We start from the raw sequence: 7,523 nt of genomic DNA, 5'->3' as shown, positions 1-7,523 counted from the left end.
TGGTGTTACGCCTACGGCGGCCGTTAGCAATGGCCTGAAAGTAAGTAGTGTTCGCGTCCCCTTGCAGGACCCATTTCTGGGAGCCGCGCAAGCGCCAGTAGCCTCCTCGTTGGTGTAGATGACGGAGAGCTGGTCTTCTAAGTCATAGCGGGAAAGCCACTCCCCGGGGGAGAGGCCAACAGCATCTTCCCGTAGGTCAAGGGCATGGATGGCAGTCAACAAGGCCTTCTTGCATTCGCGGAGATCACGCCCAAGGTTGGCACCCCACCCCTTCATGAACTGCCGTCCCCATTTAGCACAGAACTGCCAAACGTCAATGGCCGAGGGGGCGGGGATGGGGGTGGGCGAGCACCTCAACCCAACTCGCGGCCACCGCCGCAACGAAACCAGTTTGGGACAACCAGGATGTCTCAAAACGGAATCGAGGGGAAATCGGCGGTCGTTCGTCGGCGGAGGACAGGAGGAGGGGGACGTGATCGGAGCCAATTCAGGTGATCGCCCGAAGGGAGGCTAGAGAGCACCGGAGATCCCACTCGGGGGAAACTAGGACTCGGTCTAGAACGGACTAGGTCGGGGAAGCCTGCCGGTTGGTCCAGGTGAATCTCGCACCAACCCGATCTATCTCACGGAGGCCAAGGTCCGCGATGCAGTCGTTGAACATTTGCATCTGTGCAAAGTTGACATGTTCATTACTCTCCTTCTCCGTGAACCGAAGGAGGTTAAAGTCACCTTCAACAACAACGGGGAGCGAGGCCGTCGAGACCTTCCTATGAAGCTCATCAAGGAAAGCGGCCGACCTACTATGGTCGGCCGGGCCGTAGACGATGATGACCTCCCACTTGAAGTTGAGGGACCGTTCGAAAAGCTCCATGCTCACAAAGAATGTGCCCCGATCCATGCTACCCACCTCAAAGGTGGCATCCTTCACACCGAGAAGGATGCCCCCAGAGTGGCCGGTACTCCCACTAGAAGGGAGCTAGTGCCACGCAAAGAGGTGGGGACTAAGGCGGTCCAGCTCGGGCAGCGAGAACTCCGTGCGCATGGTTTCCTGAATGGCGACAATGTCAATGTGTTCGTCTCGCAAGTACTCGATCAATTGGCGGTGCCGACCATCATGGCCGAAGCCGCGGATGTTCCAGAAGAGGGCACGCATTAAGGTGCCATCGGGGGGCTGCTTGACCCCAAGACTCGAGAAGCGCTTTGAGCGCGGAGGGAGGAAGTACTGGAGCGCGTGCGACCACGAGGTTCTGCAGCATCCAGCGGGGGGAGCGCCCCAGTTCTGCGACGTGTGGCCGGGGCGGCCGCCACCACGTGTGCTGAAGGAACAGGGGGAGAGAGTAGGGATGCATGCGCTTCCGCCAGCTTGCCATCAAGCAGCTCACGGGCCTGGATGGCCGCGATCTGGACTAACGTGGGAGCTACCTCCCCCCTGAAAATGATCGCGGAGTCGGCCGCGACCTTCGCAAGGTGGCCAAGTGGGACAGACTCAAGCGCAGAAAAAGAACAGGTAGCTGCAGAGGAGGATACGACGGGGGTACCTGGCTCCAGGTTCCGGGCCGCGGCCCGAAGCTCCGCCCGAGCGTGGATGGGCAGCGCCGGAGTGCCAACCGGCCGGGCAGCGTCGAGCTGAGAGCTACGGCGCGAGGCTGTCACCGGCGAGGAGGAAGACCGGCCTCGGCCTCTGCGGGAGCAGGCAACGGAGCACGGCGGGGGCGGCTGGGAGGCCACCGAGGGTGGTAACCTAAGTCTCAACCACCGCAACGGGGATGAACACCGGCGCGGGGTGAGCCACCAACCCGGTGAAGCCGAGGAGACCGGGCGGAGACGGTGAAGTAGGCGACGACGGGGCGGCGAGGAAGGGGGACGGGTCCACCACGGGCAGCGGTGAGGGCGGAGAGGCCGCGACCTGCGGTGGGTGGTCCACCGAAGGGGGCGGCAGGAGCAGGCACGGGCCCGGGGACAGGACCGGCGAGGCGGCCACCTCACCAGCAGGGGGGCCGGCGAGGCGAGGGCCTCGGCAGGACCAGGGGAATCCGGGGAAGGGAAGGGAGACTCCCCCAGCCCAAGCTCAGCAGGGAGGAGGTCGGCGGGGGAGCGAGAAGAGGACGTCGGGAACACCACCAGGCCGTCGCTGGAAGTGTCGCTTCCGTCGGATGGCAAGGCCGCCACGTCCGAGGGGACGACTGAGAGAAGCGGATCAGCGGGGCGAGGGACGAGCGGGGCCTGGCGGCTGCGGCCTCCCGCGGCCGGGGGAGGAGGTGTCGGAGACGGAGAGCGGGAGCGCGAGTCCTTCGAGCCCTCCTCCTCATCTCCCGAGCGGCGAGAGCGAGGGTGGTGGCGGCCGTGGTAGTCACCACCGGTTCCCGGGTTGGCCCCGGGGGGCCGTCGTCCGAGAAGCGGGGGCGACCCACGTGGTTGGGCGGCTCGGGGGCAATCCGGAGGTCGAAGCCCTGGTCGTTGAAGAACACCCGGATGGTGGCCCGAAGCTTGGAGGAGTCCAGACACTTGACCTTGACTCGGACTACCTCCTCCTTGCGGAGGGAAAGCTCGTCGACCACCACCACCTTGCCCAGGATCCTGGACATCTGGCGGATGACAGCCTCCGAACGGGCGATGTCTGGGAGCCCGGCCACGAGGATCCAAGCGGTGTCCAAGATGGCGACCGTCTTCGGGTCGAGGATCGGCTCGGAGATGTTGACGACGAGCTGATTGAGGGCGAGGGTGATCTGACCACTATGGGTGGCGTAGCCGTAGCTGATGGCGTCAGGGAAGACCACAGAGGAGATGTGGCCGGCAGTGGGAGTGACCGCCCAGTCCCACTGGCAACGGTAGAGGTGGTTGAGCTCGGCCTCGATCATCTCGGGCGAGGCAACCTCATCGACCACCATAACGATCGCCTGGAGGGAGGGCGAGGGTGGTGGTACGTCGAGAACCTCAAGGTGGAAGAAGCCAAGCCCCTCGATGCCATGACCGTACATCATGAGCTCAGAGGTCACCAGGCGATCCAGGCAGAGGAGGGCGGGGTGGTTCGGATCCTTGCAGATGTAGCAGCATTGGGGGTTGACGCAGTTGACTTGGGAGTGGCCCGCCACCCCGTAATTGAAGCAAAGCGGACGAGGAAGCCCGGAGACGGGGCCATCAGCGATCGTGCCGCCCGGGGCAAGGGCGGGAGTGGCAGCCGCGGCACCCCGAAGCTGACCACGCCGGCACTTCTTCTTGGCTGGCCCTTGGCAGCCGCGGAGATGGCCCGCACCGGGAGCAGCGAAGGCGGACGAGGCCGGGGCGGAAGGGCCAGATGGTGTCGCCGTGTGTGGGGGCACATACTTCCGGGGTGTAGCAGCAGGGAGCGGGGCTTGGTGGCGCGGTGAAGCCGGGCGGGACGAGCGGGAGGGGGGGACTCCAGCCGTGACGGGACCCAGGGGAGGGAGAGCGACGGTGGCCCGAGGCGGCCAGAGAAGACCGAGACCGACCCCGGCGGCCAAGCAAGCGCCGGTCGTCCCTGAGCTCGCGGAGCTCGCGGCGGAGCTCCTCCTCTCGGCGGAGCACATCCGAGGAGGGGCGGGGACGGTCACGGCGGTCATCCGGGCGACGCTTGCGCCGTGCCTCGCCGTCGTCCCACTCGCGGGTCATGGCCCAGGGCGGAGGGGAGGAGGGGAGGGAGCGGCGGCGGTGGGGGGCGGGCGGGGTCAGGAGGGTTGGTGGCGGCCGGAGGCGGGGGAGGGAGTCGGTCGAGAAAGAGGAGGCGGCGGGGAGGGAGGACGCGGCACGAGGGAAATCCTTGGGGAGCCAAATGGCCGGTCGGGGGATGCAGGCCTAGGGCAGGCCTAGGGCACGCCGAAGGCCCAGCAACAAGGGTCCGACCCAGCCCAGCGGACGCATGCCCGTCCAAGGCCACAGCCAGCCCAGCCGGGCAACGGCCCAGCAGGCCTCGGCCCAGGAGCGAGCGGAGCGGGGAGTGGCCGCCTCCTGTAGGGTTTCCCCACGGCGGGAGGGAGCCGCCGCCGCCGCCGCCGCCGTCCCAGGCGGGGAGCGGCCGGAGGGCGCCGGGCCGGAGGGAAGGGAAGGGCGGAGCGCGGAGAAACGGCAGGAGGAGGATACAAACGACCCGATGAACGGGCGGGATGGGGAAGCGCGTGCAACCGTGGCCGGAACCGGACCGGGGCGGCATGTCACCGGCGGAGCCAGGAGCAGCGCGAGGGGGATGCACCGGCAGAGTGGCGCCACGACGAGCGGGCCAGGCCGAGGTTAGAGCGGCCAGCCACACCCCAGGAACGTCTACGCCGGCAACGGGCGACGCCGGCCCGCAAGGTAGCAGCTTGCACCACACCGCCCCTCCCCGGTGCCGTCGGCCGCGGTCGCCGCGAGCCAGAGGCAGGGCTCCGCACGAGGGGAGCCGAGCCACCGGCCACGACGGGCGGCGCAGCCAGACGGGGCATCGAGGGGAGGGGGGCAGGCAAGCGCACGGCGGGGCCGGGGGAGACCGGGTCTTTGTCCACCAGGTCGGACCAGCCGGCCGGCGAGGACGGTGACGGGACCAGCGAGGAGGTGGCCAGCAGCGGGGAGGCCGGCGGGAGGTCCGGCAAGGGACTCTGGGGAGCGCTAGCGGCGGAGACGGCGCAGGCGGCGACGGCCCGCGCGTCCAACGGCATCGCCAGAGCTCTCCATCCTCGTTGTTCACTCTATTGAAGTACTCTAAAGGGAATTTTCAACCAGCACAGCCGCCTTGCAAGTTGATGGTATGCCAGAACTAGTGTTCTCAGGCCAGCATCAGCGTAATCATTTATGTGCTTCAGCGTCGCTTCACCATACGTACTCTCAGAGTTTGACAGCCTCTCATATATTATACTGCGCGTGTTGAGAACGAGTCAAGATATAGCCATCGTACAAATACATAGAGCAAGAATAGATGCATCATGTCATCAGCTTTAGTGCATCAGATTATTGAAGATACTAACCTGTCAGCACCTTTATTATAGATAAATGTTTTCCCCTCCTCGTCCTTAACTATCACCGACATCCGCCTCCGAGCACTGCTGAACTCAAGGACATGCAAGACCTTATACAATCTGGCAGAAAAGAAAAAATAAAGGGGGTTGAGGTTAGTGTTACAGCTAGATCACTCAGTCTGTGTTCTGGACTTCATCTGACGAGGGCAGAAGGGTGAATACGACCTCGCGATCTCCGCCACTGCGCCGCGACCTCACATTTAACACACGAGACATGAGCGCCTGATCCAAAGCGTGTTGAAAGGCGCTCATGTTATCTACAGTAGTACACTTGAAAAGAATTGTTGCCTGGCTACAGGATCTAAGCAAAGGAATCCATTTCTCTGAATACGATCAACAGTAGAGCCTCACATGCATACCGGTGTGATCGAGATGGCCAGCAACAGAGATGAGCGTGTCATTTCTCTGAAATTAACATGGGCGACCGGCAACAATTCTTTTCAAGTACTACTGTTGATAACATAAGTGTAATACGATCAGGCGCTCAGGCGATCAGTCGTCTCACGTCGTGCTAATGTTAATTGAACGGACAGCGACTATGAGGCTAATTGGTTAGCGGCCAAAATTTGGCGAGCCAACTATTGGCGCGTACCAAAAATTGGCGCGTGGGGACCTTTCCCCAATCGCCAACCCCTGCCCCCACCACTCGTCCGCCTGCCCCTCATAGTTCCCCCGCGAGGGTTTCCTCTCGTCTTCCTCCGCCCTAGCCGCCATCCCCTGGCGACCCTCCCGTCCATCACCCCTACCGTCCCCGGCGACTGGAAGCGGTTGAAGACCTCCGCGATCTCTTGCTCCGGCAGGAAGTCCTCGACGAGCCAGACCAGATCCGACGGAGAAATCAGGTTAGTTGGTGCCCAAATCTGATGTCTTTCGTCTTCATCCCCTTGTGAAATTCGTTGATGTTAGCGTGTGCACTGTACCCAATCACATGCCATGCGCTCATCTGAATCCACAAGTAGACACAGGTGCTTTTTGTTTCTAGATGCGAGGGGTAGTGGTCTGTCTTACTTTCAGATTATTCAGTACCTTAAGCTAAATATCTTGCTTAAAGATTATGATGGACTAATTGATACTAGCATATCTGTACAACATGTGCCCTCGTACTTTGTATTGGTTTCCATTTTCTTTTATACTTACGCATCTTATCTTTACTCAGATGGATAATTCTCAACAACAATATCTATATTACTCTGTGTGGAGGCAACACACACTAGTTGTTCTTTTCGTAATGTTAGTCCTTTGGTGGAGCAAGAGAGAAGAGAGAAAGAAACGTCTCAAGTATGCTCCACTTGTCAAGAGGGATATTTGGAGGAGTGGTGAACTAATTAGGCTGATTGACACCTTAGAAACGACATGTTTGCGCCAGCTGAGGATGTATCCAGCTGTTTTCTACAAGCTGCGTGCTCACCTTAGAGACAAAAAGCTTTTGGTTGACACAGTTCATGTGTCCGTGGAGGAGCAGGTAGTTATGTTTCTGAAAATCGTAGGGTAATATCACACCCATTCCACTGTAGGATTTGCATTGTGGCGATCTGAAGAGACAGTCAGTAGATATTTTAACAACGTCCTACGAGCCCTTGTGAAGCTAGCACCTGAAATAATCTGCACTCGTTCTACTGATACACATGCCAAGATTACTAGCAACCCAAACAGATTTTATCCCTACTTTGAGGTAACTATAACCAGTGTGCTGTACTAGTTGGTTTTCAAACCAAGTTCATTCTTATTCACACATGCTTTATTTTTTTACTAGGGATGTATAGGGACACTAGATGGCACCCATATCAGGGCACGTGTGTCTTCAAAATATGTGGACCGGTTTAGGGGCCGCAAGCCATATCCCACACAAAATGTCCTAGCTGCCGTGGACTTTGATCTTAGATTCACATATGTTCTAGCAGGCTGGGAGGGATCAGCTCATGATTCTGCCGTATTGCACGATGCCCTATCTCGTCCAAACGGTCTCAAAATTCCAGAAGGTAATCACACTATTAAAAATTGTTATTAGTCTAAACATAGTAAATTAACTCTAGGTGGTATTCAACTTTGTATGTAGGAAAGTATTATTTGGCTGATGCTGGGTATGCCACCAGGAAGGGCATATTGCCGCCCTATCGAGGTGTTCGCTATCACCTACAGGAGTTTCAAGGTCCCAATGACCCAAAATCTCCAAAAGAGCTTTTCAACCACCGTCATTCCTCACTAAGGACAACAGTTGAGCGGGCATTTGCGGCTATCAAGAATCGTTTCAAATGGCTTGCCCCAGTCTTCTTCCCAACGTTGAAGGCTTGGAGTTTCAGAACCATTTCGGCAGGGGTTCTATCTGCATGCTTTCACTCCTAAGTTAGTACTTTGTGATGTGCTGATTGCTCGAGACTAGATGAATGCAGAAGATGAGCTATACAAATGCGATCAAGAGCAGCACTGAAACTAACCTACAATGTCGAACTAGCTAGTTTTAGTTTGAGTTAATACCACAATTGATACATAAACTTGTAAGGATGGGAACAAATTCAT

General features: G+C 59.1%; 1 protein-coding gene across 1 annotated transcript in view; it reads left to right on the top strand.

The window, feature by feature from the left end:
* The first annotated feature begins 5,623 nt into the window (after window positions 1–5,623).
* Window positions 5,624–7,523, top strand: part of LOC119308699 — a 3,746-nt gene continuing 1,846 nt past the window's right edge. Inside the window, exon 1 of the mRNA XM_037584831.1 lies at window positions 5,624–5,848. The gene's annotated coding sequence lies outside the window, so the exon portion shown is untranslated. The remainder of the gene's footprint in view (window positions 5,849–7,523) is intronic.

Source organism: Triticum dicoccoides, chromosome 5B (genome assembly GCF_002162155.2).
Source record: "Triticum dicoccoides isolate Atlit2015 ecotype Zavitan chromosome 5B, WEW_v2.0, whole genome shotgun sequence".
In the NCBI taxonomy this organism is placed as follows: Eukaryota; Viridiplantae; Streptophyta; class Magnoliopsida; order Poales; family Poaceae; genus Triticum; species Triticum dicoccoides.
This window is presented reverse-complemented; position numbering and strand designations above follow the sequence as displayed.